Source organism: Globicephala melas, chromosome 6 (genome assembly GCF_963455315.2).
Source record: "Globicephala melas chromosome 6, mGloMel1.2, whole genome shotgun sequence".
NCBI lineage: Eukaryota > Metazoa > Chordata > Mammalia > Artiodactyla > Delphinidae > Globicephala > Globicephala melas.
In genome coordinates, this window is record NC_083319.1 from 34,229,729 (window position 1) to 34,256,671 (window position 26,943).

At 41.6% G+C, this 26,943-nt stretch overlaps 1 long non-coding RNA gene across 3 annotated transcripts in view; it reads left to right on the forward strand.

Moving 5' to 3' along the window:
- LOC132597473 (uncharacterized) overlaps positions 1–25,883 on the forward strand; it is a 65,467-nt gene extending 39,584 nt beyond the window's left edge. Inside the window, exons 3-4 of one of the 3 annotated variants that reach the window (XR_009564275.1) lie at positions 7,189–7,411; positions 25,274–25,883. This is a non-coding gene — a long non-coding RNA (uncharacterized lncRNA). Of the gene's footprint in view, positions 1–7,188; positions 7,412–8,605; positions 8,712–16,373; positions 16,524–25,273 lie in introns of those variants that run through there. The other 2 variants (XR_009564277.1, XR_009564276.1) reach the window with 2 other exon arrangements.
- Positions 25,884–26,943: the final 1,060 nt, after the last annotated feature.

Here is a 26,943-nt window from a genome sequence, read left to right on the forward strand (position 1 = left end):
AGCTGGCCCACCTCAGCTCAAATGTCTCCTCTTCTGGGAAGTCCTCCTTGATCTGCCTGAGTAAGTCAAACACACCCTCTTTGGGCCTGCCCCAGCATGTTTGGATTTTGGCACTTGTCACACATTTTTGTGGTGTAGTAATTTGGTTATGTGACTGTCTCTGTTCTTCTCTGGGAGTTCCTTGGTGACAGGAAGTATGGCTTCCTGCAACTGGACACACAGGTCCCCAGCACTCAAGGAACAATGTGGCTCTGCTATGAGAGCCAGTTACTTAGAGTCAGTCCTGGGTCAGTTCCTGTCTCTACCTCTTCCCAGCTGTGTTACCTTTGGCGACTTATTCACTTCGAACCTCAGTTTTTCGATCTATAAAATGGGGATAATATTAATGTCATAAAAGAGTTGTGATGGTTGCTTTTGTTAACTGCAAACACATGCAAAACTCTTCTATGTGCAGACACTGTTTTAAGCACTTTATGAACATTAAATGCACTAACATATCAGGAGACCTGGGGGCAAGTCTCAGGCCTGTCACTAACTGGGTGTTGGGGGTACATCCAGGAGAACAGGCAGAGTGCTGAATCTGGAAGGCATAATGACTTGATATGCCATCTAGGCAGGTGGGCAGCTGCAAAAGAGCCCAGAAGCAGGGATCTCGCAGATGATAGGGCTTAAGGGAAGGTTCAGACTCAGAACAGCATCTTCTTCCCTAGGTTCAGGTATGGAGGCCTCTGGGATGATCCTGGGGCCATCTGAGAGGTACAGTTGGGCCAGCTTGGCCCTACTGGGCTGAAGTCTGAGTGTCTCGCAGGGCAGCCTCTCTCCCTGGTGTCCTGGAAACTTAGGGCTTTGGATCTGTATGCAGCCCTGGTTTCTATCTAGGCAGATCTGGCCCAACCTTTTGGCAGGGGGGTTGGGGAAAACTTCAACATTGAGCTGGGCATATTCAGAGACATATTCTTTAGTCCTGAAGCCATCCACTTACTTGTCACCCAGTAGGGTAGATGTCCAGGGGCCATGGGGATGATGAGGGGATCTGGGCTTACTCTCCTGATATGGATTTGGACATACTCCAGGAGAAGGAAAGAGGTGAGAGTCCCTTTAGGGGGCCTCACCCTTGGTGGGTGTTGTATATGGCTCTTTTTCTTTGAGCTCTGGCCAAGCCAAACTGGCCCCAGGTCTTGGGACCAAATGGACTACTGGAGCTTAGCTCTGGGTCAGTGGAATAATACAATAGCTTCTATCTATAGGTTTCTATTACTTTTTTTTTCTAAGTTCTAACTTTCTCATAGACAGCCTACTATTTCCTATGTGTAATTTGTGGAGCTGTCTCTGATTGTGGGGGCATTTGTTGGCCAGAGATGATTGACATTGGTTTTACCCAGTGAGTGAGTCATACAGTCCAAGCTCAGGTAAGCAGCTCCACCTCCTTCTCCAGGTTCACTTTGCTTACCACCTTCTAGTACTCCTCCCTTGGGAACTGGCTTTCTGTCATTTATGGAACGGAAATAACCTAAGCAGACTAACAGTGATGGAAGAAAAGAGTGCGTCCTTCACACCACACCATAGCTCTGTTCAGCATTTTATCAATGATATACAAGAAGGCATAGAAAGCAAGCTGACTGGGCCTGTGGCTGACCACACTGAGGTGCTGATGATGGTGGCTGACAGATGCAAGACTCGGAATAATGAACGGTGGGGTGTCACTCTAGGACTCTGGGAGACTGAGCCAAAACTAACAAGAAAACATTTAAAAAACTGTTACGGAAGCATCATAACATTACAGGAGACAAAGCCAGAAGAAAAACGTCACCCACGTGCCAATTACCTATCATTCATCTACTAGGCTTTTCTATGTTCTGTTTTTTTTTCTCCTTTGTGTTCTTATGCACATATATATGTTTATATAGGTGTAACCATAGTGTATGTACAATTCTGTAGTCTTTATATACAATGCATTTGCATTATTTTGTAAACATATCTACATGTTGCCCCTTACTTCCCATTTTTCATTTGTAGTTGGAGATGAAATGGTCTAGTGTTGATTTAACCCCTTTATGGTAGCTAGGCAATTAGATAATTTCCGGTATCTTTGATATAGGTGATGCTGCTATGTGTTTGTATAAAGAGCTTAGTATTTCTTTTGAATTATCCTTAAGACAAATTCCTAAGACCGAGATTTATGGAATGAGGAACATTTTTGTGTTTCTTCATATAGTGCTACCAAGTTGTCTCTAAGGACATTTTGCAACTCACCACAATCAAGATAATTAACATATCCATCACCCCTAAAAGTTTCCTCATGCCCCTTGTGATTGGTGATTGATTCATTCCCACCCCCCCATATCTGTAGGCAATCACTGATCTACTTATGTCACTATAGAATAGTTTGCATTTTATTGAACTTTATATAAATGGAATAACACAGTGTATTTATTTTGTCTGTTTTCATGCAGCATAACTATTTTGATACTCATCTATGTTGTGATATCAATAGTCAATTACTTTTTTTTTGCTAAGTAGTATTCCATTACATGGACCATACCATGGTTTGTTAATCCATTCACTTGTTGATGGACATTTGGGTTGTTTCCATTTTTGACTCTTATAAACAAGCTGCTATGAATAGTTGTGTACAGGTCTTTGTGTGGCTATGTTCTCATTTCTCTTCGGTAAATACCTAGGAGAGGAATATCTGGGTCAGATGGTAGGTGTATGTTTACATCTTTAAGAAATTGCCAAACTTTTCACAAAGTGGCTGTATTTCTTTTATTTCTTCTAGCAGTAGATGAGAGTTTTAATTGCTCCATCTCCTTACCAAAACTTGATTAGTACAGTCTTTTAAATTTTACCCGTTTTAGTATATAGTGGTATCTCGGTGTAGCTTTAATTTGCATTTCCCTCATGACTAATAATATGTTTATTATCCATCGCTGTGTAACAAATTACCCCCACATTAGTGGCATAAAACAACCAACATTTATTGTCTCTCAGTTTCTATGGATCAGGAATCTGGGTGTGGCTTAGCTGGGTGTGGTTGGCAGAACTGACCCATCTGAGCTTAAAGCTGCTTTGGAGTAGTGCTGGATATGGGAAAATTGGAGAGAAGAAGAAAGAGCAAAGGGTTGGAAAAGTAGACAGAATTGTCAGGCTGAAAAAAAAAAAAAATCGCCAGGCTGTAGTTTCCCTGCTAGATGGAGGAGTTTGAATTTCCAGATGATTCTAGGAAATGGAACATTTGTTGAACAATGTATGTGTATCAGGCTTTGATGTTAGTTCATTTAATCGATCCTCGGAACAGTCCCATTTTAAAGATTTAGAAATTGAAATCTGAAAATTAAGTAAAACTTGGCCAAGGCCATATACTTGAGATGGATTTGAACCCCCCTCTGTTTCCTGTCAAAGCCCACTCTGCCTCACAGTGTCATTGCCTCTAGAGCCCATAAGACCTCTTTGAGTAAGTTCTAGTGGACAGTAAGAAGTGCAGATCCTCTGATCAGTCAGTTTTCAGCTGATAGCCTGGGCTCTCCTTAGAGACTGAGTCATGTTGCAAAACCTCCCCGCATCCCCTACCCTACAGGCTTGAGTGGCCTCTGTAAGGTCCACCTCAGTCAGCGAAAAGACAGTAGGTCTTTGCTCTGGCTACCTCCATGAATATCTGCCTTATAAGGGAAGAGTCACTGGTGGCCCGACTTGAGATGTCTTCTGCCCAGCCAGCACCCCCTAATCCAACACCCCTAGACACAATAAATCTTAGATGTGAAGCTGCTTCAAATTTTAGCTCCAAGTAATGAGTGCGTGTATGATCAGGCCACGCACGATGGCTGTTCTCTTGCTCTCTGTACCTCCTCTGCTCTACCAGTCCCTGCCTCACCTATACCCTACTCACCTGACTGACCCTCCCTCGTGATCATAGAGCCTAATCAGTAGATGCCTAGGTATGTTCCTTTGGCCCCAGCTAGTGATTGTTCTAATCTTTAGATCAGAACGTCTCCACTAGGACAGTTTATCAAAGGGTAGTGAGGGGCACGCACCTCTGATGGTTTCCCTGGTAACCAATGAGCCAACCTGATGTCAGTTCCCTCTATAACTGGTAACCTCCCTCTCTCCGTGGTAGTGAAGGTGGCTGCCTGCCATCCACGTCCACAGTGGGGTGTCACTCCAGGACCCTTTTGTGAGATCCTTTGTCCCATAAACCATTGTGTGTCTCTGTCACTGTCTTCGGGCTCTTTCTTCAGTCTTGAGGCTGAGCAACTATAGGGCTTGCAGGTCTGCAGGCTGCAGCCCAACAGTGGGTTTCAGAAGGTCCAATCTCCTCTCCAGGTTCAGTTTCTTCAGCCATTGAATGGAGGGGGAAGATTTGCTTGGCTAGGTTAGTAGTTGTCCTTACCCCATGGAAGAGAAGACTGCAAAGTATGCTCCAGTCCACAAGAGCACTAGACATTGTCTATCGATTAAGTCATTCATAGATCTTGTATATATGTATGATTACTTTTCAAGTGTGTGTAAAGTTGCGTCATAAATAAAATGCAAATCCATTTCAAGATGTTACCGAAGTTTTGGTCATTTTTGGACCTGAAACTTATCAATCAATGTTTACTAAAAAGTATGTCTACCTTACATATATGTGTGCATGTTGTGAGAACTGTGGAATTTATAGCTGTTAAAAAACTATTCTCACACTCAAAGCAATTGAAAAGTACTAAGAGACTCCCCACAGTCTCTCTAGCCGACTGGAGTAATAGTAAACATATTTAACAAACAGTATGTTGTTCAATGAGTATAGAGTTACAGTTATACAAGATGAATCAGTTGTAGAGATCTCCTGTAGGACATAGTGCCTATAGTTAACAATAAGGTGTTGTGTGCTTAAAATTTTGTTGAGGGTAGATCTCATGCTGAATGTTCTTATCACACACACACATACAAATGAAGGGACATAATGAATTTTTCTGAGGTAATAGGTATGTCTGTCACCTTGATTGTGGTGATAGTATCACAGGTATATGCATATGTCCAAACTCATCAAAATAATGCATTCAATATGTACAGTTTTTTTATATCTATTATACCTCAATAAAGCTGTTAAAAAACCAAACCAGTAAGTTGAGGGGTGCTGACCAATCAGAGTGTATGTGCTGAACCAGGACCAATCAGAATGGAGGCCTGCTAGGACAGTGGGCCCCGCCATCCCCCACTTCTGGCTGTTTCAGGCTTTAACCCTTTAGTTGCAGAATCTTGGGGCATTCCAGGGAATCCCAGGGGAGGCACTGAGACAGCCAGGACAGCTGGGGGCATGGGTAGGGGTGGGAATGGGGGCTTGGCGGTGGCTGTTTATCTGTGGGGCATCACAGTAGTTCAGTATCTCAGTGTTTAGAGATTGCGTGCAGGTCATCCTCCAGCAGCTGCGTGGAGATGGCATACAATGCCTGGATATGGGCTTGGACTCTTCCTTCCTGCACAGCTGACTCTCCATGGCCACAAGCCCACCTGGTATCAGTGCACTGCACCCTTCTGCCCCAAATTTGACTTTAAAATGCTCCATTGTGCTGGACAGTTTTCCACCCAGGTGGTAAACTTGTGACCCTCCAAATCTGGTTTTGGTTGAATGAGTTCATCTCCTGGATCTCACTATCTGTGTACAAGTGAGCTGTGTAAAGGGAAAGAAGCAGAATTTGAGGTCAGGAATTGGTTCTCCTTTCACATCCCAGCTCTACTAGTTTTCCTCCATATGCCCCTGGGGGCAAGTCAATAAATGGGGTGGTGACATATGTCCTGTTCCCCTCATAAGTCTGTGCTGAGGTTTGAATGAGAGAAAGGAGGGGAAGTGCTTTGCAAACTGTAAAGTACTGTGCACACATGAGCGAGTCTCTGTTCCATAGAATCTGCTTGTTAAGAATGTTGCTTGTCTGCTTCTGATTGAATCAGGGGTTACAGATCTGCCACTTATTTAGAATGTTTCCTGACTATCCTCAAATGTGACTATGATATAACTTTACCTTTGAGTGGACAGGGGAAGATCACTGCAGAAAGTGTGATCTTTCTTTGCCTTTAACCCTAGAAAATCAGAGTTGACATGGGCTGCTAGAGAGTACCTAATTCATTTTATAAATGGGGTCACTGAGGTCCAGAGAGGGTCAGTGAATGGCCCAAAGCCACATAGTGAGTTAGTGGCAAAGCCAGAATCAGGTGTTCTGTTGCCCAGCTCTTTTCATCACAAAACGTGACATGTCTCATGGCAAACCATTCATGCATGTTTTCGATCATTCAACAGCATTTATCGAGTCACTAGTAAATGCTGGGCTCTGTGCAGATGATTTTGTGGGTAGACAAGTTGGGTACCATTCTGCTCTCAAGTTGCTCATGACACTGGGCGGAGAATGTTCTTCCAGAATCCTGAGGGGACCAGAGAAAGTGTTATTTATATAGGTCTGGCAGTCCCCCTTGGGAGTGGGGGTGGTTTTTGAGAACGGTCACAAAGAGTGATGAAGCTCAACAATGCTGACCCAACACCAGTGAACAACCAAGCATCCTCATCTGCCTGCCTCGTTCAGTGTTCACAAGCACCTCATACTACAGATGGGGACGTTGACAGCCCTGAGAAGGGAAGGGATACGACCGGGGTCACAGGGCTAGAAAGTGCCAAAGCCACTTTGATTGAAAACAGGGTGTGATTCTAGGGTCTGTGGGTCTTAGGAACCGGCTCACTTTAGGTAGAAAGAGCATGGGTTTGGGTGCTGAGGGGATCTGGGTTCAAATCCCAGGTGTACCATTTCCCAGCTGTGTGACTTCGGGCAAGTTCCTCTTTCGGAGATTGTCTTCTCGTGTGCAAAATAGAGATAACAGGGTACTGACCTTGTAGGACTCCTGTGAGGGTGAAATCAGTGCCTGACGGTGGAGCCCCTAGATGGTGCCTGGCATGTGGTGGGCACTCAATACCTGTTCCTTTGATTCCTCCACTAGCTCCTGGTGTGGGTGCCTTGGCCAGTAACCGGGGCACCAAGTACTCTTGGCTCTGTGCACCCAGGTCCTGTGTTCCACGACAAAGGCCTGGAAGGTTTTCCTCAGTTGAACAATAATGAAGGCAGTGGTAAAGGTGAGGTTTGCTGAAGACTCAGGCCTGAAAGTTGGGGCTTCTGTCTCAAAGCTCTCTCTCTCTCTCTCCCTCCCTCCCTCATGGGTGGGACCTAGTCAGAGCTCCTGAAGGCCCAGTTTGGATGCCGGAGACACCTGCCATGCCTGACTTCACGGGGTGTCAGTTCTGCCTTGTTCCTGCTGCATTCCGGCTTCGTATGTCAGCACCTCATGAAAATCTTCCAGGTCCTTGCTTTGAATAGCGCCTTGGCTGCCTGGGAGTGAAGAGGCTGGCTCTGTTTTGCCTGTCAAATCATCCGCTTTGTCTGTCTACGAGCAGGTAAGCTGAGTCTCCTTACATAATACCGACTGGGCCATCACTGTCAGGACTGATTCTGCCCGGCTCAGGCTGAACAAACAGCCATTCAGCCCCACCAGCCGAGGCCGAGGCCATGCAGTGGCAGGAGCTGCTATTCTTGAGAGCAGTTCGATGACAGGCTCTGAACAGATGCCGGGCACTTCAGTGGGGAAGGAGCTGAGCTCTGACTTGCCTCTCCCGGCCAAGGCAAATCCTCCTTTCTCAGCTGAGTCAAACCTTCCAAATGACTCCCACTTTCACTCCTGCACTCGCTGGGTGTGTGATACAGTGAGTGGACAAAATGAAGCAAGAGGGAGCCCTTCAATATATACAGAGAACCCGATAACCTGCCACATTTCTTCTTTTGCCTTAACTGCTAGGAGACTTGGAACAAATTTAGTACTGGAGGCAATAGTTAACTCATCCCAATTGCCTGGTAACATCCTCTGCTCCTTATAATTGGTTCTCGTCTTAGTCTTTTAATAAATTTATTTATTTTACTTATTTATTTTTGGCTGCGTTGAGTCTTTGTTGCTGTGCGTGGGCTTTCTCTAGTTGCGGAGAGCGGGGGCTACTCTTCGTTGAGGTGCGCGTGCTTCTCACTGCGGTGGCTTCTCTTGTTGCAGAGCTTGGGCTCTAGACATGCAGGCTTCAGTAGTTGTGGTACACGGGCTCAGTAGCTGTGGCGCATGGGCTTAGTTGCTCCACGGCATGTGGGATCTTCCCGGACCAGGGCTTGAACCCGTGTCCCCTGCATTGGCAGGCGGATTCTTAACCACTGCACCACCAGGGAAGTCCCCCATCTTAGTCTTTAATCAATCTTTCTTTAAGGTATTTTTTATTGTGATAAAATACACACAACAGAAAATTTACCATTAGTGCCATTTAGTACATTCATTATGCTGTACAACCATTGCCACTATCCAGTTACAGAACATTTTCATCACCCCGAGAGGAAACTGCTTACTCATTAAGCTATTCCCCATTCTTTAACTTTTGAGATATCACAGGTATCCTTGTAAAGTGAGTAGAGGGTATGTATGGATTCTAAATAAATATAATAAATAAAAGGATAGACAACTCAAATTTCATTGTATTAGCTAGACACATTCACTTTTTATTTTATTATAATTTTCCATGTTCATTTTTGTTTCATTCTCTTCTTTGTTCAATTAGGTTTTGTTTTGTTTTGTTTTCTGTACGCGGGCCTCTTACTGCTGTGGCCTCTCCCGTTGAGGAGCACAGGCTCCAGACGCGCAGGGTCAGCGGCCATGGCTCACGGGCCCATCCGCTCCGCGGCATGTGGGATCCTTCCGGACCGGGGCACAAACCCGCGTCCTCTGCATCGGCAGGCGGACTCTCAACCACTGCGCCACCAGGGAAGCCCTCAATTAGGTATTGAGTTGTGGCTCATTTCTGATCTGGCTGTGTCATTCCAAATTCCCTCCTTTCTTCTCCGTCCCCTTTCCCTCCTCCATCTTCCCTTCCTTCAGACTTTCAGATCTACTATCTAATCTACCTATTATCTATCTACCAATCATCTATCTCTTGATAAAAAATCTGTCTATGAAATTATCTATCTATCTTTCATCTATCTTCCTACTCTCCATCCATCCGTGCTTCTCTTTGCAAATCTGGATCATTGGTTCTCAGCTGTGCATATTAGAATCACCTGGTAAGGTTTTAAAATCTACCAATGCCTGGTCCCATCTTGGACCAGTTGAAATGGAAAGTTTTGGTGTAGGACCTTGGCATCTGCACATTTTTTAAGTTCTTGTATGTGATTCTAATGCATAGTGAAGATTAAGAATTACTTACGTAAATTAACCTCTCTTGATACTCAGCCTTCAGCAGAAACTACTTATCTCAGTTCTAGTCCTCAGCTAGTCTATTTTTTTACATAAATGCCATTTACTACACATAGTGCTGTATAATCAGCCTTTTGACAACATGTATAAACAACTTTCAATGTACTTAAATTTTTTTCAAGAGCATCATTTTAAAGGCTGCCGAGTGTTTTATAAACATATATATGTTACATTTATTTAATCAGTCTCCTGGAATTTTGGTTAGGATTGTACTGAATCTATAAAGGAATTGGAGAAATTTTTGATATATATTTAATCTAATTTAAAAATTAAAAATTTTGACCGTATGCAAAAACAAATAATATGATGTACTCTCAGGTACTCATCATCATAGACACTGATACTCCAACAGCCATCAGTCCTGTTCACTTCTGTCCCATCTATATCCCCATCTTCCCCTACTATCATATTATTTTGAAACAAATCCCAGACATCTGTAAGTAATTCAGTATATATCTCTAAAAAATAAAACCCCAATATCATTGTCAAAACAAACAAACAAACAAAAACACCCAAAAGAGAAAAACCACAATAATTCCTTAATATCATCAAGGGCAACTTGATGACTTCTTAAAAGTGAAGTTTCAGATTTCCAATTGTCCCATAAATGTAATTATTTACTTTTACATCTTGTTTGGGATTTAAACATTTTTTTTTTACTGTGGTAAGAACGCTTGGGATTGGTTTTGACTGTTCTTAAGTCTCATTTAATATATAAATTCCACTCCATCTTTAATTTTTTTCCTTGGACTTTATTTGTTGAAGAAACTGGATTGTTGGTTTTATAGAGTTTTCCATGTTTTGGATTGTATTTTTATGGTGTAATTCAACATGTTTCTCTATCTTTTGTGTATCCCATACACTGGTGACTAGGGCTAAAAGTTTATATGATATTAAGCCTTCCAATTTATGAACATGTTTTACTTATCATTTTAATTTGTTTTCCTTAATGTCCATCAATAATGTTCTCTATTTTTCTTCATAAAGGTCTTGCATATTTATTAAAATTATTTCTAATACTTGGTCTTTTTTTGTACATGTCACTTTTTTTGGCTATGCCATGAGGCTTGTGGGATCTTAGTTCCCAGACCAAGGATTGAACCCACGCCCTGGGCAGTGCAAGCATGAAGTCCTAACCACTGGACCACCAGGGAATTCCCTCTTTTTTTGGATAAAATTGGATATCTTAGCTGTTCTTCCCCTCACCCCCAGCTTTATTGAGATATAATTGACATATAACATTGTATAAGTTTAAGGTGTACAATGTGGTGATTTGATACAGATGTGTATTGCAAAATATTTATCAGAAGAAAGTTAGTAAACACATCCTTCACCTCACATAATTACCATTTTTTGTTGTGGTGGTGGTGAGAACATTTAAGATCTACTCTTTTAGCATCTGTTAAGAATACAACACAGTACTGTTAACTATAGTCACCATGCTATAATTAGATCCCCAGAACTTACTCTTCTTATAGCTGGAAGTTTGTACCCTTTGACCAACATCTTCTCATTTCCCCCTCTCCTCAGCCCCTGGCAACCACCAGTCTACTCTGTGTTTCTGAATTTAGCTTTTCTAGATTCCACATATAAGTGAGATCATACAGTACTTTTTTTTTCTGTCTGACTTAATAAATATTAGGGACTTCCCTTGTGGCGCGGTGGTTAAGAATCTGCCTGCCAGTGCAGGGTACGCGGGTTCGATCCCTGGTCCGGGAAGATGCCGCAGAGAACTAAGCCTGTGCTCCACAACTACTGAGCCCGCATACGTAGAGCCCGTGCTCTGCAGCAAGAGAAGCCACCGCAATGAGAAGCCCGCGCACCACAAGGAAGAGTAGCCCTTGCTTGCGGCAACTAGAGAAAGCCCGCACGTAGCAACAGAGACCCAACACAGCCAAAAATAAATAAAATAAATTAATGAAAAAAAAGAGAAATATTAGCTGTTCTTAAACTGCATTTATCTACTTGTTCGTCAGATATAATTACAACTGATTTTTTTTAAGATTGTTTTTGTATCCAGAAACTGTCGATTCTCTTAAAAATCTAATAATTTATTCTAAACTTCTTTGGGTTTTCAATTGTAGATAATCATAATCTGTGAGTAATGACACTTTTCAGATATATATATATATATATATATACACACACATAAGTAACTTTTTCCTTTTTTTTTGCCTTATCACTTTCAATACAATGATGAATGGAAGTGATGATACATGACATCCTTGGTTTTGTTTGTTTGTTTGCTTTTCTGCGGTACACGGGCCTCTCACTGTTGTGGCCTCTCCGGTTGCGGAGCACAGGCTCCAGACGCGCAGGCTCAGCGGCTATGGCTCACGGGCCCAGCCGCTCCGCGGCATGTGGGATCCTCCCGGATGGGGTCACGAACCCGTGTCCCCTGCATCGGCAGGCGGACTCTCAACCACTGCGCCAGGGAAACGCCTATTTTTTATTTTATTTATTTAATTTTTGGCTGCGTTGGGTCTTCGTTGCTGCGCGCGGGCTTTCTGTAGTTGGGGCGAGCAAGGGCTACTCTTTGTTGTGGTGCGTGGACTTCTCATTGTGGTGGCTTCTGTTGTAGCGGAGCATGGGCTCTAGGCGCACAGGCTTTAGTGGTTGTGGCTCACAGGCTCAGTAGTTGTGGCGCACGGGCTTAGTTGCTCCACGGCTTGTGGGATCTTCCTGGACCAGGGATTGAACCCATGTCCCCTGCATTGGCAGACGGATTCTTAACCACTACACCACCAGGGAAGTCCCAGATGTTGATTTTTCATATGTCTTTTCTCCATCTGTTGAGGTAACTACATTCTTTAATCTGTTAATGTTAATCTGATTTTTAATCAAGCAAGAAATTGGAAAAATATTTGCAATAATAATGTAGACAACTGATTAATATTCTTAATATAAAATTGGCCATCTTAATAACAAAAACATAAAACCAAAATGGAAGAATGAATAAAAAGCCCATTTCTAGAAGAAATACAGATGTCTAATAAACATGAAAATCTGATTATTCCTGAGTAATCAAATAAATGCAAGTTAAAATAAGGAAATGCTATTTGTTGCCTACAAAATTGCATTATTTATGAAGGTTAACATTCAGTGTTGCTCACAGTATGTAAAACAGGTGTTCTCAAACACTGTCACAGAATATAAATCATTATAATCGCTACAGAAAGAAATTTAGCACAAAGGTGTAAATGGGGACTTAAATGCAAACATAGCAATGTTTCTTAAAATAGTTTTTAAAAAGTGAAAATAAGATGTTCAATAAAACAGAAGTGAACAAAAAAATCTGATTTTTAAAAATGTTAAACAACCTTGCATTTGAGGGATAAGGCTTAACTGGAACATAATGTATTATCATTTTTATATATTTCTGAATTTGATCTGCTAATACTTTGATTGAAAGTTTTACATCTAGCTTATATATAAGGTTGGTCTGAGTTATCCTTTCTTTTAATGTTATTTTCAAGTTTTCATATCCATTATGATATACTTACTAAAAAATTGGGGAATAGGTCCTTATTTTCTATAGAATAATTTTTTTCTTAAATGTTTGATAGAATTTGCTATTCAAATCTTCTGGATTTGTTTTCTTTATAAAAATATTTTCAATACTTAATTCAGTATATTTGATCATAGGACTACTTGGTTTTATGTTTCTTCTTAAGTCAGTTTTTAAAAAATCAATAGATTTTATTTCTTGGAGCCATTTTAGTTTCACAGCAAATGGAATGGAAAATACAGAGAGTTCCTACCTATTCCCTGCAACGCCCCCCAACCTCCCCCACCATCTACATCCCTAGCCAGAGGTATATTTGGTACAACTGATGAACCAGTATTGACATATCAACCAAGTCCATAGTATACATGAGGGATCACAATTTGTGTTTACATTCTATGGGTTTTGACAAATGTATAAGGACAAGTATTCATCCTTATAGTACAGAATAGTTTCACTACCCTAAAAATCCCCTGTGCTCCACCTGTTCATACCTCCTTCCCACAAACCCCTGGCAACTATCTTTTTACTAGCACTATCTTTTTACTGACTCCATGGTTTTGCCTTTTCCAGAAATGTCATATAGTTGGAATCAAACAGTATGGAGTCTTTTCAGATTAGTTTCCTTCACTTAGTAATATAAAGTTAAAGTTCCTCCATGTCTTTTCATGGCCTTATGGCTCATTTCTTTTTAGCACTGAATAATATTTCATTGTGCAGAGGTACCACAGTTATTTATCCATTCATCTAGTAAAGGACATCTTGGTTGCTTCCAAGTTTTGGCAACTATGAATAATGTTGCTGTATATATTTGTATACAGGTCTTAATGTGGACATAAGTTTTCAACTCATTTAGGTAAATACGAAGGACCATGATTGCTGGATTGTGTGTTAGGAATAAGTTTAGTTTTCTAAGAAACTACGAAACTATCTTCCAAAGTGGCTCTACCATTTCACATTCCCACTAGCACTGGGAGTTCCTGTTGTTCTACAGCCTTGCAAGTATTTGGTATTGTCAGTGTTTTGGATTTTCAGTGTTCTAATAGGTGTGTAGTGGTATCTCATGTTTTAATTTGCAATTCCCTAATGATATATGATGTCACTTGCCCTCTGTATATCTTTTCTTGGTGAGGTGTCTGTTCAGATCTTTGCCCATTAAAAAAATTGGGTTGTTTTCTTATTGTTGAGTTTTTGTTTTTGTTTTTTTTTTTTTTTTTGCGGTACGCGGGCCTCTCACTGTTGTGGCCTCTCCCGTTTCGGAACACAGGCTCCAGACGCGCAGGCTCAGCGGCCATGGCTCACGGGCCCAGCCGCTCCGCGGCATGTGGGATCTTCCCAGATCGGGGCACGAACCCGTGTCCCCTGCATTGGCAGGCAGACTCTCAGCCACTGCACCACCAGGGAAGCCCCTGCCTTTGATGTTTTATCTAAAAAGTCATTGTTAAACCCACGGTCATCTAGATTTTCTCCTGTGTTATTTTCTAGGAGTTTTATAGTTTGGCATTTCATATTTTGGTCTATGATCCATTTTGAGACAAGTTTTGTGAAGGGTGTAAGGTCTGTGTCTAGATTGTTTTTTCTCTCTCTCTCTCTCTTTTGCGTGTGGATGTCCAGTTGTTTCAGCATCATTTGTTGAAAAAAGTATTCTTTCTCCGTTGAATTGCATTTGCTCCTTTGTTAAAGATCATTTGACTCTTTGTATGGGTCTGTTTCTGGGCTTTGTATTCTATTCCATTGATCTATTTTTTATTGTTTTTGTTTTTGCTTTGTTTTGTTTGCCAGTACCACATTGTCTTGATTACTGTAGCTTTATAGTCAGTCTTGAAGTTGAATAGTGTCAGTTCTCTGACTTTGTTCTCTTTCAATATTGTGTCGGCAATTCTGGGTCTTTTGTCTCTCCATATAAACTTTAGAATCAGTTTTTCAATATCCACAAAAGAAATCGCTTGGATTTTGATGGAGATTGTGTTGAATCTATAGATCAAGTTGGCAAGAACTGATATCTTAACAATCTTAAGTCTTCTTAACCATGAACATAGACAATTGCTCCATTTGTTTAGTTCTTCTTTGATTTTTTTGGTCAGAGTTTCATAATTTTTCTTATTTAGATCTTGTACATATTTTGCTAGATTTATACCTAAGTATTTTTTCCCCTTCCTTCCTCCCTCCCTCCCTTCTTCCTTTCTTTCTGGTGCTAAAATAAATAGTACTGTATTTTAATTTCAAATTCCAATTGTTCATTGCTGGTGTGTAAGAAATGAATTGATTTTTGTATATTAACCTTGTATCCTGCAACCTTGCTATATATAATTGATATTGGTTCCAGGAGTTTTTTGTGGTTGTTGATTCTTTGAGATTTTCTACATAGGCAGGCCTGTCATCTGTGAACTAAGATAGTTTTGTTTCCTCCTTCCCAATCTGTATACCTTTATTTACTTTTCTTGTCATATTGCATTAACTGGGACTTCCTGTTATTGATTTCTAGTTTAATTCTGTTGTGGTTTGAGAGCATACATTGTATAATTTCTATTTTTAAAAATCTGTTAAGATGTATTTTATGGCCCAGAATGTGGTTTATCTTAGTAATTGTTCCATATGAGCTTGAGAAGAATATGTATTCTGCTATTGTTCGGTAAAATATTTTATAAAAACTTAGTTATTTTTATATCCTGTGCTCATATTTTCAAGACTCTTTTATTTCTTGATACATAATTATTCTGATAATTCTGATAGCTTAAGTCTGCAGTTTTTGCGGTTCTGATATGTCATCTTGTGTGTGTGTTACATTTCTGACTGTGAGCTATTAGTTTTTCTTTTTTAACATCTTTATTGGGGTATAATTGCTTTACAATGGTGTGTTAGTTTCTGCTTTATAACAAAGTGAATCAGTTATACATATACATATGTTCCCATGTCTCTTCCGTCTTGCGTCTCCCTCCCTCCCACCCTCCCTATCCCACCCCTCCAGGCGGTCACAAAGCACCAAGCTGATATCCCTGTGCTATGCGGCTGCTTCCCACTAGCTATCTACCTTAGGTTTGTTAGTGTATATATGTCCATGCCTCTCTCTTGCTTTGTCACAGCTCACCCTTCCCCCTCCCCATATCCTTAAGTCCGTTCTCCAGTAGGTCTGTGTCTCTATTCCTGTCTTACCCCTAGGTTCTTCATGACCTTTTTTTTCCTTAAATTCCATATATATGTGTTAGCATACGGTATTTGTCTTTCTCTTTCTGACTTACTTCACTCTGTATGACAGACTCTAGGTCTATCCACCTCATTACAAATAGCTCAATTTCGTTTCTTTTTATGGCTGAGTAATATTCCATTGTATATATGTGCCACATCTTCTTTATCCATTCATCCGATGATGGGGTCTTAGGTTGTTTCCATCTCCAGGCTATTGTAAATAGAGCTGCAGTGAACATTTTGGTACATGACTCTTTTTGAATTATGGTTTTCTCAGGGTATATACCCAGTAGTGGGATTGCTGGGTCTAGCTATTAGTTTTTATAAGAACTTTATCTTTGGAAATTCCTTGGGTGCTATATCATTTCCCTCTTTCTTTTAACAGGTGGAACTACTCTCCCAAGTTTCTTCATTCACTTCCTATGTGAAAGTCAACTGGGTCTTATGTAAAGTTATTAGTTCACAACATTTTTAACTTTCAAAACTCTGTATATGTTACTTTATTACCTTTCACACTACTTTTGCAGATGAAGTTTGAGGCCAGTTTGAGTTTTGTTCTTCTGTGTTAACTTTTTTCTGTCGGTGGAGATTTTTCCCTTTTTATTGCTTATGATTCTGCTTTCCAGAATACATTTAAATGGAGTCTTTTTCATTGATTTTGCACAGGAAGTGCTAAAGCCTTTCAATTCTCACTAGGTCATTTTTCATGTCTAGAAAATTCTCTTTTATAGCTTTTATTAGCTCTTTTTATAGCTTGTTTCATTTATTCTAATCTCTTAAGGAACACCAATTACATGTTTATTGGCTTATGCTTGTTTTTCCTCTATGTCTATCATTTTGTCTTTCACTATTTGGTCTTTTTTTTCTTTTCTATTGCATTCTGAGAAAGAAGTTTCAATTTTCTTCAGCATTAAAAAGCAATTTTTTATTGGCCTCTGATAATCCATCATTCACCTGTTGTTGGAAATTGTCAGTGTCCTCCCTGTATCACCTTGGCACTTACCTCTGCACATTGGAGGCTGCTTACTATAAATACCTACGATTCTCCTCTTAGTCCATATGTGCTGCAAAATGGACATTTTAGGAAGTTAATGCTCCCAGAAGCCACATCAAACAATGACAGATGGGGAGTTGGTGGGTAAATGCCCAAGCTTCCTCATTCACCAGGTGGGATAGCTCTGAGGTGTGATCTACATTGTTTCCCAGTGTTTCCCAATGGGATTGAGCTCCACTCATCCATGGTGGAAACCTGCTTAATAACTCACACTTTAGAGGCTTTCTTTCCTTCCCTGACCCATTTCCTTACTCCTCTACTGGTGCTTCCTGGAATCACTTCTAAAATAAACTACTTGCATTCACAACCTTGCCTCAGGGTCTGCTTCTGGGGAAACCCAGTCTAAAACAGACATTTAAGTTGTTTCCAAATTTTGTCATTATAAACAATGTGTTGATGAATATATTTGTACATGAGTCTTTGTCTGCATCTTTCACTATTTTTTCTAGAATAGATTCCCAGAAGTAGAATTACTAGGTCATAGGGCATAGATATATTATTTTATCTTTTTCTTTTAGGGTACAAATATTTCAAATATGTAATAGATATTGCCAAATTTCAGGTAGGTTTTAGATAGGAAATGGATAGAAACCAGTTCATAGCTGAATCCTCTGAGACCAGGGATTGATAACTGCTTCATTTTTCCTGCTTGTCCATATCCTTATAATCTTAAAGGATGTGGGCAAGGTAGTCCTTTTTTGGAGTGAGAAGAGTGAATGCTGTCTGTGTTTGATTTTGTTCAGGTAGCCTCACATACCAATCTTTTCAATCTTATCCTTATTTTGAATTTATAAACACTTAGGTTCTATGCCATCCTGCCACAGACACTATCGCTGCCACAGACACTAGCCACAACCCTACTCATGTGCACACTATTTATTTTATTTATGTAATTCATCCAAGATCCTTTCATTGATATTCAATTTTATAAGCACTCTTCCCCCCAGAATCAGATATGAACAGACCAGTTTGAGCCTGGATTCTGGGTTCAAGTTTTGTAATCTTGAATTCACCTCCTCTCCTCTCTTAGCCTCAGAGTTGATAAAAATGAAGCTTAGACATAAAAAAGAATGAAATAATGCCATTTGCAGCAACATGGATGGACCTAGAGATTATCATACTAAGTGAAGTAGGTTAGACAGAGAAAGACAAATATGGTATCACTTATATGTGCAACCTAAAAAAAATTGATACAAGTGAACTTATTTACAAAACAGAAATGGACTCACAGACATAGAAAACAATCTTATGGTTACCAAGGCGGGATGTGGGGAGGAATAAATTAGGAGTTTGGGATTAACAGTTATACACTACTACTACTACTACTAATGGATAAACAGCAATGACCTACTGTATAGCACAGGGGACTATATTTAATATCTTGCAATAACCTATAATGGAAAAGAATCTGAAAAAAATATATATGTATATGTATGTGTGTATATATATATATATATATATATTTAAATCACTGTGTTGTATACCTGAAACTAACATGACATTGTAAATGAACTATACTTCAATTTAAAAAATGAGGCTTAGAGAGACAACGGTGGTTTGCCAGAATCGAACAAGAGGTTAATATACAGCTGGGTTCAGAGTCTAGTCCCTTTGAAACCCTAGGACTAAAAACAAATCAAACAAAAACCCTCCTGGGTGGCCATGATGAATCTTCCCCAGTCCCTGTCCTTTCCCACTTTTTCTAGCTCAAGTAGATGTTTAATCTGGTACAAAGTCCCAGCGCCATCCTTTAAGATCAGGGCTCTTCCCATCTCACCGGGCTCCTCCTCCACCACATCTCCTTACTTGCCCTTTTTTTCCAAACAACTCTCTGGCTTTTCTCTTACCTTGTCCTGACCTGCCCTCACCTCTCTCTCCCAGCCATTGACTAGGTGGCTCCTCATGTGCCACCTCTTCAGGGAAGCTGTCCCTTTCCTGTACCAGGTGATTGATTTGTTTGTTTTCTGGACTAGACTAGAAGTTTCTTGGTGCCAGGAATGGGTCTGGGTTTGCCACTGTGTTCACCAGCACTTACTGCAGGGCCTGGCCAAAAGCAGCTCCTGGGTAAATGTGTACTAAATACACAGATAGTTCGATGAATGAAGAGGAATGGAGGGCACTTGCTGATCACCTTGAATGAGGATTTGTTTGCAAATCAACAGTCAAATTATTTAAAAACCCATCCCCACAGACAGCTAGGGAAATGAAACAAGAATGACGGGCAAAATGGCTTCTAAGGATACCAGAGCCTCAGGGTCTTATTTTCACACCAGCCTTGGCTTATTTTGTTTATTCAGAATTGTCTTATTTCCATGTAAATCACATTCCCTGATATCATATGGCTTTGACACTATGTCTTCCTGTCTTTTGGTTAAAAAAATAAATACTATGGTTAGTGCGCTCCTGGATTTAACATGCTGCTATTATTAAGAGCTACTATTTACTAGAGCTTTCTGTGTCAGGGAGTGTGTGGAGTGCCTGACATCTGATATCTAATTAAATCCTCACTGGTCAGTGCTATTTCCCTCATTTTGCAGGTGAGGAAGTAAGTCCAGAGAGGATAACTATTCGTGGTCACCCAAGAAATGAGCAATGAAGCTGGGATTTGAACCCACGGCAGACCTTTTTGTTCTCCAATTCTTGTCTCCCCAATTTACAGTGGTTCCACGTTCATCATCTCAATGGCTCCTTGAAGCCGCTCATGAATGAAGGAAACAGGGTTCCCTATCCCCTGTGGAAGGTGAGGGAGTTAATGACATACTTAGGACTTCAACCTAGTCCAGCAGACCCTGTGCTCAGCTTTTGCCAGGGGTGTGACTGTGGACAATATGTTTTCCCTCTCCAAGTCACAGGGTCCTCATCTGTAAAATGGGAATGAGGGTTTTTTCCTTCCCCTGACACCAGATATGTGGTGTGTTTTCCAACACCCCTTGTCCAGCTCTCTGACACCAACTAGGTGTCTTGCAATTCAGTTCAATTCTAACATCGATACCTGGAGCTACTGTCAGACTTCACAGATTAAAGGCTCAGTCCCACAAGACTGCCCTCACTTTACAAGTAGTGGGTCCCCAGGTTATGTGCCAGGCTTGGCTACACAGTCAGGATTTCCCCCAACCCCTCTCCTCCGGTTCAATAATTTGCGAGAACAATTCACAGAACTTCAGAGAATGCTATACTTACTACTGCAGTTTATTATGAAGGATATAAATGAACAGCCAGATGAGGAGGTACATAGCATGAGATCCCAGAGTCCCGAGTAGAGGAGATTCTGTTCCCATGGAGTGGGAGTGCACCACGACCCAAGCACCTTGATGTGTTCCTCAACCCAGAAGCTCTCTGAACTCATCTTTTAGGGTTTTTTTTTTTTTAATATAATGGAGGCTTCATTACATATGATTGATTGTATACAATCATACAAATCATTGGCCAGTGGTGACTGAACTCAATCTCCATCCTATCTCCCCACCCCCGTCCTCCCCCATTCCCTCCCAGGTCAGGGGTGGGAAGGTAGGGCTGAAAGTTTCAACCCTCTACTCAAGTCTTGATCTTTTGGGTAACCAGCCCTCATCCTGAAGCTATTGGGAGGTCTCATGTGTGACCTCATTAGCATACACTGGGTATGGTTGAAAGAAAGTTATAAGGAGTAACAAAAGACACTCCTGTCACCTCTATCACTCAGGAAATTCCAAAGGTTTGAGGAGCTCTGTGCCAGGGACTGGAGGCAAAGACCAAATATATATTTATGATTATACTTCAGGGAATAATCATGGAACCTACCTGCAGGGTTGCTGGAGGAATGGAATGAGATAAAGCAGAGAGCACACACAATTTGTCTGCAGGAAGCCCAAACCTTTCAGGCAAAGGGAGAGCAGACTGAAGCTGAGGCTGGAATGGGTGGAACTGAGGTGGAGCCAGAGTGGGTGGGAGTAGGGCAGCCAGGATGGATGGCTGAACCTCCACAGGCTTCTTGGTGATCTCAGGCTGAGATCCATACCGTTAGCCGAGAGAGGTTAGAGCTGAGAGAATGACTAAATCCAAGCTGCTTGGATCCCAGCCTCTCAAAGGCTCCTGCCTCTTCCTCCTGCTTTTCCAGTCCCACCTACACACGTGCGCGCGTGTACACAGCCCCACATACACACGTACACACATTCCTGGGACTCATACACTCTGTCCCAGGAACCAGCCCATTACTTCTCCCAACAGTTAGCACCAGTAGCCTTCTAAGCAGCTCTCAGGGTCACTCACCCATTCATTCACTCATTCCTTCCTTCCTTCAGTCATTCACCAAGCATTTCCCAAGGTTTTGGTGCCCTGTGCTGGCCTCACTGAACTGAACAAATCATGCTTCCCTTCCCAGTAAAGGAGCTCCCCCATCAATCTAGCCAGCTCTCAGATGCTTTTTCAGGGGCATACCCTGTCTCTAGATATCCTTCCACCTTGCTGCCCTCATGAGATTCTATCATTGGCATCCTGTTTCTTATCCCTAAAATATTTTAAAATTACTATTCAAATGATGTTGAATAATATTATTAATATGATACTCATCACCTATTGCCTGAAGTTTCAGCTTTCATTTCTCTGAGAATACCACTATACTTATAGAGTTGGTTTTGCTGGAAGACAGTGTAACAAAGTGGTTAAGGGCTTGGACTTTGGGGCTGGCATGGACCATCTGGGTCTGGGTCATGCCTGTATGTCTCATCAACTGTGAGACCTGAAGCGTGGTACTTAAGCTCTACAAACCTCCATTTTCTTATCTGGAAAAGGGGGATTATAATACCTAATCCAAAGAGTCGCAAGAAGTAAGTGGGAAAATGTTTATAAAGTGCTTAGCATTTAATGTATGTTGATAATTATAGCGGTAGTCAGATTGTGTACACATCTCCATGACCTACTTTCTCTGCTTTACTTCGTTTCATAAACCTTTTCTATCTTGTTACTCATTGTTCATACTTATTATTTTGAATGGCTACAGAATGTCTCATCAAGCTTCATTATAATTAACTTAGTCATTTTCTTTTTTTTTTTATTAATTAATTTATTTTTTCTGTGTTGGGTCTTTGTTTCTGTGCAAGGGCTTTCTCTAGTTGTGGCAAGCGGGGGCCGCTCTTCATCGCGGTGCGCGGGCCTCTCACTCTCGCGGCCTCTCTTGTTGCAGAGCACAGGCTCCAGACGTGCAGGCTCAGTAGTTGTGGCTCACGGGCCTAGTTCCTCTGCGGCATGTGGGATCCTCCCAGACCAGGGCTCGAACCCGTGTCCCCTGCATTAGCAGGCAGACTCTCAACCACTGCGCCACCAGGGAAGCCCAGTCATTTTCTTATTGCTGGATATTTAGGTTATTTTCAGTTTTTTCCTAGTATAAATAATGCTGTGGTTAATATTTTGGAACATAAAAGCTTTTTTAAAAATAGTAAAATGAATTTAGTTCAACATATTTTCATCTCAACCCTGAGTAAAATTTTGTGAGAAATACCCTGGATACAAAGATGGCTCAGCCCTGGTCCCTTCCTTTAGGGAGCTCATGATCTTGAGTGGAGAGAAGCCTTGGGCATACCTCCTGTCAGTTATATAAGGCAGGGAGTGCTGAGTGCTTTCAGAGAGAGGAATAGAATGCAAATGCGTGAAGTGAAAGGGATCCATTACTGTGCAGGAAGTATTTGTGGACCTGGAAGCTCCATGAAAGTTCAACTCATCCATTCAGATGTGCATCCAACAGGCTAAGCACCTCTGCTTGCGGGTTTGCATCCTGCCCTCACACACTGTTGGACTGTAGAACCAGGACACTAATCCTAGGTAGAAAGGCCCCAGAGAGATTGTCAGCTATTCTCAGAAGCAGGAGAACTGGAGGCAGCCTGCCAGGAGGTGGAGGAAGGCTTCTGAGGTCGGGGCTTTGGCCTAAGCTCTGAAGGAAGGAAGATGGAGTCTTGGGAGGAGTTACAGCTAGCAGAAGCCTCAGATGGGAGCCCTCTGGAATGGAGCATGCTGGGAGTGATGACAACTTGCTTCACTGCTGGGTAGCAATTGTTATGTTAGAGTTCAAGTCCTGGTAGAGAAGGAGGAACTTCTATATGAGGACATTTTGCCTCCAGGGAACCTAAAGCAGCTACTAAGGGTGAGTGTCTGCGGTCACTTTCGCTCATCAAACCATGACAAAACTGGATAGTAAGTGACTGCAGCTCTCCCCGAGTGCCAGGAATACATAAAAAACCCCACATAACATAAATTTACCACCTTAACTTAAGTGTACAGTTCAGTAGTGTTAAGTACAAGGTATTCACATTATCGTGCAGAACTCTTATTCATCTTGCAGCACTGAAACTCTGAACCCATTAAACAACAACTCATCATTCCCCTCTCGTCCCAGACCCTGGCAACCACCATTCTGCTTTCTGTTTCTATGAAGTTGACTTCTCTAGGCATCTCATATAAGTGGAATCACACAATATTTGTCTTTTTGTGACTGGTTTATTTTGGTTAGCATAATGTCCTCGAGGTTCATCCGTGGTGTAGCCTGTGTCAGAATTTCCTTCCTTTTTTACCAGGCAACTTTGAGGCAAGTTATGCACATTACTTTATGCATGTTAAATCATGTAATCCTCACAACGACCTTGTGAGGGAGGTACTAGTCTCACCTTCACTGTATTGAAGATGAGGATGTCGGAGGACAGTGAGATTCAGTTAACTGTCTCAAGGACTCCCAGCTGGTGGTGGAGCCAGGACTTAAACCCAGGCAGCCTGGCTCTGGGATCCATGCTCTTAACTACTCCTCCACGTTTCCTCTCTCACTGTCACGAGGAGCACAGAGGTGATCAGAGATCGGTGCATCTAAACAAACAAGATGCCTATGTCATCAATTTCCAATGTTAAAGGGAAAAGAGCCTTAGGTTGGAATCAGAAGCCTGGGGTGTACATCTGGTTTCTGCTCTTGATGTTCTGTGACTATGAGTGAGTTCTTCCCCGTCCCCGTAGGGTGTCATTTTCCTCATCAGTAAAATGAGACGGTTGGGCAAGATCATTTGTAAGGTGTCCCATGGGCAATTGAATCTGGGAAATCTGCTAAGGTTAAATATGTTTCCCTTTAAAAGAAACAAGCGTGGTTTTGGCAATGGTAAATACATAATCATTGCAGTTTTCTTTGAGAAAATCTTCCGGAGTGTGGAGCGGGGGAGAAGAGAAGAGGAATTAATTAAGGCAATTTTAGAGGAGCAGGAAGACAAAGACCACACCCTTTTTCATTCTGTGAAAGAGCATCTTGAGCATCTTGGGTGCAAGGGCAATTCATCTCTGAATCTTCAATAATCTTGCAGCTTCCTCCGTGTAGCTGGTACCCAGGAAATATTTGAATGTGCCTGAGCGACTGTGGCCAGCTAATCTGAATGCGTCCCTAATTTACACACCTTTGTGTCTAGGTGGGGCCGTTGTAATGGACCCCTGTCAGAGTATTCACAGGACGGTGGAACTGCGGGGAGGGTAACTCCAGAGTATTGAGGAACTTCTATGAGCTGGGTGCAGTGCTACACGTTTACTTTTTAAATAACAGCTTTATTGAGATATAATTCACACACCATACCATTCACCCACTTAAGGCACACTTCAGTGTTTTTTCGTATATTCGCAGAGGTGTGCAAGCATCATTGCAGTCAACATTAGAGCATTTTTATCACTTTCCTTAAACCCCCATGCCTATTAGTAGTCTCTCCCCATTCCTCCTCAACTCCATCCTCTTCTTCCACATCCCCACGCCTAAGCTTAGGCAACCACTAGTCTAACTAATAGATTTTTCTATTCTGGACATTTCATATAAATGGAATCATACAATATATGGCCCTTTGTGGATGGCTTCTTTCACTCAGCATACTGGAATGTTTTCAAGATGCATCCATGCTGTAGCATGAGTCAGCACTTAATTTCTTTTTATTGCTGAACAATATCCTATTGTACGGATATACCACGTTTTATTGATCCATTCATCAGTTGATGGACATTTGGATTCTTTCTACTTTTTGGCTCATATGAATAATGCTGCTATGAACGTTCATGTACAGGTTTTTGTGTGGACACGGCTTCATTTCTCTGGGGTATATACCTAGGAGTGAAATCATTGGATCACATGGTAACTCTAGGTTACCGTTTTTGAGAAAGTGCCAGACTATTTCCAAAGTGGCTGTACCATCTTACATTCACATCAGCAGTATAGGAGGGTTCTAATTTTTCCACATTCTTGCCAACAGGTGTGTAGTGGATTGAAAGGGAGCCCCCCAAAGATATGTCCATGTCCTAATCCCTGGAACTTGTGAATGTGACCTTATTTGGAAAAAGAGTCTTTGCAGATTTAATTAACTCCAAGAATTTGAGATCTACCCTAAATCCAATGACAAATGCCCTTATGAAAGACACACAGAGGAGAGACACAAAGAGAAGAGGAGAAGCCCATGTGAAGAAGGAGGCGGAGACTGGAGTGAGTAGCCACAAGCCAAGGAACACCAACAGCCAGCAGAAGAGGCAACAAATGGATTCAGATTTCTCTAAAGCCTCTGGAGGGAGAATGACCTTGCCAACACCTTGATTTTGGACTTCTAACTTCCAGAATTGTAACCATCTTCTTACAGGCCTCCTATCTCCAGCTTCTGCCCCCTCCAGCCCTCCCCGACACCAGCAGCCAGAGGAACTTTCCTAAAGCACAGCTCTGATTATGATACGTCCCACCTCAAAAACATGCAATGACAACTTACTGCCCACATGACAAAGTTTAAACTGTAAGCCTGGCATTCAAGCCATCCCTGATCTGGCTCCTTTATCTCTCTCCAAGCTCATTTCCTTCTTCCACCCTTCACACATCTTTTGCTCCAACCAAACAGAACTACTCACACTTCGCTCTTCCACAGATGTACACCTTGTCTTTCCTCTTTTTTTTTTTTTTTTTTTTGGCCGTGCTGTGCGGCTTGTGGGATCTCAGTTCTCCAACCAGGGATCGAACCCATGCCCCCTGCAGTGGAAGCATGGAGTCCTAACCACTGGACCACCAGGGAATTCCCTGCCTTTGCTCTTATTATCCCTTCTGCCTGGATTGTCCTTCTCACAGCATCTTTGTGGACTGAAGTCTTTCTGCTCTTCATGACTTGGCTCAGATGTCATCCCTCCATAAAGTCATCTCTTTTCTCCCAATTGGAGGTGATCTTTATTGCATTGTGTGTCTATCCTTGATTTCCTCACCTGCAGGGCCAGGGCTGCAGCAGTACACATCTCTGGGGATGGGGGCATTCACTTCATAGTCTATGAGATTGGTTTTCCTTAGAGTTGTACAGTAAAATCCACCTGTGCAGCCTTACATGGTCACTCTGGGTAGGTTTATGTTATCCACGGGAGTCTAGAGGGATGGTCTTATGAGCTTTTCAAGCACTTTTGCAAAATTTATTAGCTCCCAAACATGAAAAGAAAACTGCAAATCTGAAATTAAGTATAAGTTCTAAAGAAAAATTACTTACTTTACAGTAAAACATTTTTACACTAAAATGTAAAATGTTTACACTAAAAATTGTTTTTACAGTACAAAATTTTAAAATTTAACTGGTGGGATACAGCTTCCAAAGAAAAAGTAATTAAAGTTGGTGATGATGATGATGATTGATGATAGGTAACATTTATTGAGTGCTTACAGGTACTAGACACTATTCTAAATACTTTACACATTTTAAACTAATTTACCCCTTACAGCATTTTTATGAAGTTGTGCTATTATCACCATTTCAAAGATATGGAACCTTAAATATAGCCTATGAATGTCTTAAAATGGCCCTGCTTGCCTGCATCATCCTCTAAGTTCTAGAGCACAGGGGCCATGAATGCCTCAGTGCTGTGTTCAGCTCAGGCCGTGGCATAGAATAAGTGCTCAGGGGCTGTA